Source organism: Callithrix jacchus, chromosome 1 (assembly GCF_049354715.1).
Source record: "Callithrix jacchus isolate 240 chromosome 1, calJac240_pri, whole genome shotgun sequence".
Lineage (NCBI taxonomy): Eukaryota > Metazoa > Chordata > Mammalia > Primates > Cebidae > Callithrix > Callithrix jacchus.
The window spans coordinates 99004122-99013701 of record NC_133502.1 but is presented as its reverse complement, the minus strand read 5'-3'; positions in this window follow the sequence as shown (position 1 = coordinate 99013701).

Below are 9580 nucleotides of genomic sequence, written 5' to 3'. Positions count from 1 at the left end.
AAATCTCACCTAGGATGGATCATGACAAAAGCGACTATAGTGATAATTCATGTTCTTAACCTCTATTATGACCTCTGTCTAAATTATAGTACTTATAGTACTATAATTATAGTTCATGCCATATAACCTAACCATTGTATATTTATGGCTTTATGTCTTATACTGTTTGCTATGATTTCATTCACATTCGGATTCAGCCTATTTGTGTGTGTGTTCAATCACTGATTCACATGAGCTGGTGCTGGCTTTCCAGCATGAACTTGTTGTCAGTGGACATCGGCATTTCCCATTTCATCCAGCAGAGGACATGACATACAGAGCCTCTCAAATGGCAGCTGTTGAGTGATTCAGAGTGAGGTGAGAGATGTCCAGTGCACTCTCTTCTGTCTTGTTGAACCCTCTTTGGGAAACATCCTCAATCCAGAATCAAAGTTTTCAGGTTTTTCTACTTCTCTTGACAATTCAGCTGCCTGGTTTTTGCCAAGCCCAAGTCCTGAGCCTACTGACATATCCTGGAAGTCACAAGCTGTTAAAAGTAAATTAACTCCTTCTTGAGATGATTTTCCACCGATTAAACTGAAGAACTGAAAAAAACATCTAAATTGCCAGCATTATGAAAAGAATGCTGCATGGCTGGCCAACATATTTTATGTCTGGAACATATCTTCTTACATTTTAATATTGAAGGAGCTCTTTGGAAATTATGTGCAGAAAGAGGAAGGATTCCTCTGATAATGTATCTGGCTGCATATAATGTAGGCAAATTGGGCTGCCATAAAAAAGGCAGGCAGGCAGACATACACACACACACACACACACACACACACGGAGAGAGAGAAAAGAGCTAAGTCCAAACACATTTGCTTACATAGAGTTTTTGCTTATATAGAGTTCTTTTTTTCTGTGAGTTCTTGCATTTTTATGATAGTTTATGGCATTTACTTTTAAAAAAAAAAAGAGGGAAAGGAAAAAAATGAAGGAGAGGAAGAAAGAGGAGGAGGAAGAAGAAAAGGGAACTTTTAAAGAAGAGAGAGAAAGGAACTTTAAGCACTCCACTATGATATGTTTTCCAGAAAAAGTCACTAGTACGTTAATACAGTTGTTAAGGAAATGTAAGTCTGTTGGCTTGGGATTTTTCCTTTCTACTATAGCACCTAAGTCATGGGAGATGAATTGACTTAGCAAGGAAATCTAGCAACCTACAAAAGAATCCAGAAGGGTAAATAACTTAGAGGTTATTTTTCTTCACTGAGGTTTATTGATAGAAAAAAATCAAATGCTGACCAGGTGTGGTGACTCACGCCTGTAATCCTAGCTCTTTGAGAGGTAGAGGTGGGCGAATCACTTGAACGCAGGAGTTTGAGACCAGCCTGAGCAACATGGGGAAACCCTGTCTCTACCAAAAACACAAAAAATTAAATGAGTGTGGTGGCGTGTGCCAGTGGTCCCAGCTACTCGGGAGGCTGAGGTCGGAGGATAATCTGAGCCCAGCAGGCAGAGGTTCCAGTGAGCTGAGATGGTGCCACTGCACTCCAGCCTTCGAAAAGAAGTGAGACCCCTATTCCCCCTCTCACCCAGAAAGTCAAATTCCTATCTATGTTCAAGGTATTTATGCACAAGAATACAACATGCTTCCTTCACTCAACATTGAAATAAACTTTGTGTGTCTGGGATTTTTGTTTTTGGTTTTTTAAGTGTGTCTACAAGATGCTGAGAATACAAAAAGTGAGTTGAGCTGGCTGTGGTGACTAACATCTATAATCCTAGCACTTTAGGAGGCCGAGGATCACTTGAGCCCAGGAGTTCGAGACTAGCCTGGGCAACATGGCAAAACCCTGTCTCTACCAAAAAAAAAAAAAAAAAAAAAAGCCAAAATTAGCCAGGTGGCTCTCACCTGTAGTCCCAGCTACTCCCAGAGGCTGAGGTGGGAGGATCCCTTGAGCCCAGGAGGCGGAGATTGCAGGGACTTGAAATCTCATCATTGCACTCCAGCCTGGGCAATGTGCTGTCTCAAAAAAAAAAAAAAAAAAAAAAAAAAGAGTTCTTCACCTACTTAACGTGGTTTTCCTGCTTTTTCCTTCCCAACAGATACTGTGATACTGTTCAGGAACTCCTCTCTTAACCACAGTCCGTTGTAGCTTAGTTTAGCATCCTCAGCCTCAAGAGTAGTCTGGACTGGTAATATCAACCTCTTGCAAGCAACTGAATTAGGTTTATGCATCTTTTCCAGTTTACCTCAGTGAACTGCAAGATTTGCAGAATGCTTGCAGAGAAGCTTTTCCTCACTGTTACAGGAAAACTTCCAGAAGTGATTCAAGCTCCCTCTGGACCTGATTGAACTTGGATGTAAGGCCTGGAATTGCTGCAGTCCTTTTGGTGGCAACCTGAGTTTGAAGTCAACACATGGGGAAGGGCAAGACCAAAAAAACAGAGAAATAAATGGACTTTAGTAAGGGGATTACATCAATTTTTCAATCTGTCCTACTTTTGATCTTTAGTTGTGTGAGTTAATAAACTTCCTTCTAGTTTAAAGCCATTTAAGTTGGGTTTTCTGTACTTCAAATGAAAGTAATATTTATTTATTTACTTATTTTTGAGATGTAGTTTCACTTTTGTTGCCCAGGCTGGAGTGCAGTGACATGATATCAGCTCACTGCAAGCTCTGCCTTCTGGTTTCAAGCAATTCTCCTGCCTCAGCCTACTGCATAGTTGAAATTACAGGTGCCCGCCACCACGCCCAGCTAATTGTTTGTATTTTTAATAGAGACAGGGGTTTCACCATGTTGGCCAGGCTGGTCTTGAACTCCCAACCTTGTGATCTGCCCTCCTCGGCCTCCCAAAGTGCTAGGATTACAGATGTGAGCTACTATGCCCTGCAGGCATAGGCTTTTGAAGAGATGGTGATGACCTCTAAATAACCTCTAAGCTTGCATTTTAAAGGTTAACAAAGGAAGAAGGCATGATCAATGATGTGTCCATATAACTTTCCCCCCTTGAACAGTATCCAAGTTAGATTATTCCAGTAATCAAGACAGTCATCATTTTTGATTAGCTAAATTACATATCAAGCTCTTGGCAACGATTATTGCTGTATCTTCTATTTTCTATGATAGGCTATGGCAGGTATTTAAAGAAATGGAGGGTTGGCCAGTTGTGGTGTCTCATGCCTGTAATCCCAGCACTTTGGGAGGCTGAGGTGGGCCCATCACTTGAGCTCAGGAGTTTGAGACCAACCTCAGCAACATGGTGAGACCCCATCTCTATAAAAAATAAAAATAAAAAAATTAGCTAGCTGTGGTGGCATGTGCCTATAGTCTCAGCTTCTTAGGAGCCTGAAGCAAGAGGACTGCTTGAACCCAAGAGGTTGAGGCTGCAGTGAGCTGTGTTTGTGCCTTTGCACTCCAGCCTGGGCAACAGAGGAAGTTGCAAAAGTTGCCTAGAGACACCTCTTATTTTTACTTCCCCTGACATACCGCAAATGACAGACTGAATGCCCAAGAAGCCATAGCAGAAAAGAAATATGGTTCACTACGGTGTCATTTTTCTGTTCCTTTTCTTCTTGATTTATTCATATCTAGTATTTAAGATTGAGCACCTCCTTGAAATTCTCCTTTGGCCTGCAGGGCATTTATAGTGTCCTAGTTTTCTTAGTGCCATAGATGTGCCATTGAAGGTTCTTCCTACTCTCTCCTTACTAAGTTTGGAATGTTACATTTATAGGATATGATTTAGGGATAGAATGGAATCTTTCTGTGAAAACCATGGCTCTTAAATACTTCAATTTCTGATTTAAAATATTAAATTATAATGGAATAAATCTATTGTTTTCCATTATTATTATTAACATTATTACCACAGTTCAATACCAATTAGAATTTTTTGAATAATATTTAGCTTTTAATTTGTGAAGTCAATATTTCATACTTAGGAAGAGCTAAGTATTATTTTAAAACAGTACAAAAATAAACAGGTACAAAGGGGTATTTAACTTGGATTCCCTTGAAAACAGAATCTGAGACAGGGGTTAAGTGCTAATATTTAATCTATGAGGTGCAGTCTTTGGGCATGGACATTGAGGGGGACATACTGTCCTGCCACTGCTTCATGATGACATGCTCAGAAAGACAGTCAGTAGGAGTGTTGGCACAATCATTGAGGAAGTTTCTAGACAAACTATATGGAGAAATTGCCTCAGTGCAGTTTTTGGGAACAAGGAAGGAGAACAAATTCCCTTTGGTTAGAGTTTGCCCCACAGGGAGTTGACTTCTCCATAATTCCAGGTTGCATCATCCAGTTCCTTTGTTGGCTACTCAGGAAGTCATATCCCTGTGAGGTGTGGCATTTTATCCAAGTCTTAAAGTGAAAGGAAAAGCTGGAAACCCTAGGAAGGGGCTGGGCATGGTGGCTCATACCTGTAATCCCAGCACTATGGAAGGCTGAGGCTGGCAGATCGCCTTGAGTCCATGAATTCAACACCGGCCGGGGCAACACGGTGAAACCCCGTCTCTACAAAAAATTTTAAAAGGTTATCTGGGTGTAGTGGCATGCGCCTCTAGTCCCTGCTATCAGGAGGCTGAGGCAGGAGGATGGCTTGAGCCAGCGAGGCAAAGGTTGCAGTGAGCTGAGATGGTGCCAACTGTATTCCAGCCTGGGCAACAAAGTGAGATCCTATTCTATCTCAATTAAAAAAAAAAAAAAAGCCCCAGGTATGTTACTCATTGCCCTGGCTGTTCAACCTTGAGGCAGAGCCTGGCACTTTCTAGGAAATGACTGATCACCCCCAGATATGGCCTAACTATGGTCCAGTGATACTGGTGGAGAGCAGAGGCAGCTGAGGTGGAGCAAGAGCTGTCATCCATATTTTGTTGATGTCCTCCCTGAAATTAGCAATGCTGCCTGTGTAAGATAAACCTCTCACTGAAGTGCTGCATGTAATAGCAACTAAATGGCTAATTAAAGCAAAATTTTAAAAAAGTTTTAACTGGCAAATACAATTATATGTACTTATGTATAACATGATGTTTTGAAGTATATTTGTATTGTAATGTTTAAATCTAGCTAATTAGTAAATGCATTATCTCATAGTTATTATTTTTGTGGTAAGAGGAATGTTTTGAAAGGTTATGAGAAAGCTCACATGATGGAAGAGAAGACCGGGAACCAGACTCAAACAGAAAACAGGCAGCTTTAGAGTACTGAGAGCAGGAACTGCCCAAAGTTCTCTTTCAGTAGTGCTATTTAAAAAATGAACTATAAAGGCTGGGCACGATAGCTCATGCCTGTAATCCTAGCACTTTGGGAAGCCAAGATGGGTGGATTGCCTGAGCTTAGGGAGTTCAAGACCAACCTGTGGCTGGGCATGGTGGCTCACATCTATAATCCCAGCACATTGGGAGGCTGAGGCAGGCGGATCACCTGAGGGGTGAAGACCAGCCTAGCCTACATGGTAAAACCCTGTCGCTACTAAAAATACAAAAAGAAATTAGCTGGGCGTGGTGGTGCATGCTTGCAACCCCAACTACTCAGGAGGCCGAGATAGGAGAATCGCTTGAACCCAGGAGGCAGAGGTTCAAGTGAACCCAGATTTCACCATTGCACTCCAGCCTGAGTGAGACAGAGTGAGACTCTGTCTAAACAAACAAACAAACAAACAAAACAGCTTGGGCAACATGGTGAAACCCCGTCTCTACCAAAAATTAGCTGGGCATGGTGGTGTGTACCTGTAGTTCCTGTAGTCCCAGCTACTCTGGAGGCTGAGGCAGGCGAATCACATGAACCCAGGAGGCAGAGGTTGCAGTGAGTGAGCTGAGATTGTGCCACTGCACACCGGCCTGGGTGACAGAGGGAACCTCTGTCTCAAAAAACAAACAAGAAAATCCAAAAAAACCTATAATCGTTACAGCTTGCTTGCATTATTCTGCTCAAGATTGAAAATCCCAGGAGAAAGAGTCTGGTTGGCCAAGCCTAAATCAAATGCCCACCCTCTGGAACCTGGAATCTGTAAGGACCAGGATTTCTTTCTCATCAAACTTATGTACCATGGAGAGAGAAAACTCCACAAGGAAAACTGTGTGCAATTAGAAAGAAGAAACGGATGTGGTATTAACAAGATGTCTCTTTCGCTGTTCAGCATTCAAAAGATTTTCTCATTTACTTTCAGAAATACTAGTATAATGCAGTTATCTTTCATAAAGAAGTTTCTCACCCTGCCTTCTGAGGGAGACAACCCAGTCCCATTATTTGCTGCATCACAATCTAAGTCCAGGATATGTGTACATTTCTGCTTTAGCTTAACTGTGTGAGATCAAGTCCTAGAAGCAGAGCCTAAGCCAGGGAGTCTTGTGCAACTGATTCACTAGGAGAGTGCTCTCAGGTGAAACAGAATGAGGAAAGGAGCACAAGGCAGGGAAAATTGGTCAAACCATGATGCAGTCTCAGCTGGAGATTAGTGTCAGCCTGATCCCAAGTTCTGGAGTCTGAATTATACACAGAATGAGTGCCAGTTTGATACACAAAGTATGAATAAATGATCTGCAGGCCCATTCCCCAGTGAGACCACCTCCAACTAGAATTTATGGTTTGATAGCATTGGTCTTAACTCTCCTGCTTCTTGGGAATTCCAGGGTCTGTAAATTTCTACATATGCTTTGAGTTTTTCTCATAAATTCCCATTCCCACTGATAGCAGATAGTCTTCCAGTTTTAAATGGTCTCAAGTATGGGAAATAGTTAAAGGTCAACCCCTTATTAGAGCAGTTTACTTTCTCCCCAAGGTCTTTCTTTCCCTTCACGTTTCCAAGATATCTTCTGAGTGCAAAGGGAAGTTTAGATGTTATTCTGATTTAGGGTTTAGATGTTACCCTTTCTCGAGAGGAAACGGTGCCAGCAAGCTGTCTGATCTCTAGCTGAGGTGTAATCTGTCCGGTGTGTGAATTTTGGTTTCTGCCCTCGCCAAAGCTACTATTGAATGACCAAAAACTAGTATAACTGGCACTCAACCCAGTGGTCTTCCTTGACTAAATTGATCTTGCCTTGGCTTTCACTGGTACTGCAAATCTTTTACTATTCTGCCATCTCCATCCAGCCGTAGGCTGGGCTTTTATCTTACAGCTGCTGATACGCAGTAACCATACTCACCCTATGATCCCATCACAAGCCCCACTGGCTCTCAACTGATGTACCTCTTATGACATATGGGAGTCAAAAGGAAATTCTGTTGTGCATGTCTGTAATCTCAGATCATTTCTGTGCCAAAACACGGTTTATCTCTATTTCTTCTGCGCTATCATGTGGTCATAATTTGCAGGGTTCCAAATTAGAAGTGAGGCTAGTGCCTTGTTTCTCCGATACTGGTGTCCTTTTCAACCCATCTGGAGTTCCTGCTCTCATCATCCCCCACTGGTCTTGCCTCAGGCTGAAATATAGGAAGGTCTCTGGGGATGGCCTGAGCTGGGAGCTGAGATAGCACCACTATACTCCAGCCTGGGTGACACAGTTAGACCATCTTAAAAAAAAAAAAGAGTACTCATCCCTTTTTTGGTTCCCTTTAACTTAAAATTTATTTACTGGATTGAAAGACAAAAAAAAAGAAAAAAATTTTTTTTACTGGATTGAGACAAGGTCTGACACCCAGACTGGAGTGCAGCAGTGCCATCAAAGCTCACCGCAGCCTCCACTCCTGGGGTCAGGCAAACCTCCCACCTCAAACCTAACTGGGACTACAGGTGTGCGCCACACTTGTCTAATTTTTTTTTGAGACAGAGTTTTGCTTGTTACCCAGACTGGAGTGCAATGGCACGATCTCAGCTGACCGCAACCTCCGCCTCCTGGGTTCAGGCAATTCTCCTGCCTCAGCCTCCTGAGTAGCTGGGACGACAGGGACGCGCCACCATGCCCAGCTAATTTTTTGTATTTTTAGTAGAGGCGGGGTTTCATCTTGTTGATCAGGATGGTCTCAATCTCTTGACCTCATGATCCACCCACCTCGGCCTCCCAAAGTGCTGGGATTATAGGCTTGAGCCACCGCGCCTGGCTCTCTCATTTTCTTTAGAGATGGGGTTTCACCGTGTTGCCCAGGCTGTCTCAAGAGATCTGCCCATTTTGGCCTCCCGAAATGTTGGGGCTACAAGTGTGTCACTGCACAGGGCTAATTTACTTCTAATCACTTTCAAGATTGAACATCTTTCCAGTAAAAATTATTTTTGATGGCACTAAACAATGAAAAGTTTTCACTGGTCTTAAAATTTGAAGAAAATTACCTAAAAGCAATCTCAAGCAATTCATCGCCTAATTCATATGGAATAATTTTGAATACTAAAACAACGTAAGCCAATGAAATGGTTTTTAAAAGAAAACTTAGTTTGGTTCCTTGATTCTCTTTGCCACGGATTTGATTACCAGGTTTAGGACCCAAGTATTTTATTAATGTTTTAGTACAGTAATGAAAGGCAAACAAAATTTGAATAGTAGGGGTATTAAAATTCTCGATAATAGCTTGGTTGTGACGAATGTCAGCGTTTTGATTTTCAAAGTTATGCTAAAATTTTGAAACCAACCCTATGTACCAGTAACTTCTTACAGAATTGGCTCAATGTTCCATTTTAGAGCTTATGTTCACTTCTCCCTCCCTCTGTGAAAATTCTCCCAACCTGTCTCTATTCTCACCCAAATTTTAAATATAATTTACCAATCAACAGTAGTGGTAATGCAAAAGGCCCCTCCCTCCCAAAGGTGTATATCCAAGATATCAATGCCAGATATTCTTCAGTAGGATCATGTGTTTAAGATCTAAAATTGCTGTAAAATGCAAACGTGAAAACATTTTCAGCTAAGAGTCCCTGTGTTACATTTATAGGTTAACAGATTACAGCTTTGAAAGCCAGCATTTGCTCTGGGGATGCTTTCCTCCAGTAGAACAATTTGACTAAAATGTCCTTATTAATTTTTCTCTAGCAATAAGGGCTCATTTCACCCTAAGCAACCCCAAGAGGGAGACTAAGTAACTATCAGGTGGCAATTTAACCTTTCACCTTTGGGGGAAATGGTATCACAGGTAGCATCCACTAATTTTAAGTAATATTTTGACATTTCATGTTTTTCGTTAACCAAAAGAACGTTTTATGCCCCTCCACAAACTAAATGTCGCTCAACTATAATTCCCTTAAAAGGCATTTCTGTTCATACCATTACTACTGACATGAATTCCAGACTTGCCCGACATTCTATTATACACAAGCCTCTTACCTAAATTCAACAATTACATTCATAAACGCATTTCTATATAGTTGTTCATCTGTTTTGAGACAGGAGGACTACTTGTGTCCCAAAGATGGAGGTTGCAGTGAGCCAAGATCATGCCACTGTACTCCAGCCTGGGCAAAAGAGCAAGACCCCTGTCTCAAAAAAAAAAATGTTTTCAAGCTTTCTGAACAGTTGGAGGTTGACAAGTAATGTTTTAGGAATATGAGACAGGAACCATACTCTGCAGCTATTTTACATTATCTCCAATATTCTCAGACATCAAACTAAAGCTATTTTGGAAAAGAAACCAATTAACTCACTCAAAATTTCTCAAAGGTAAC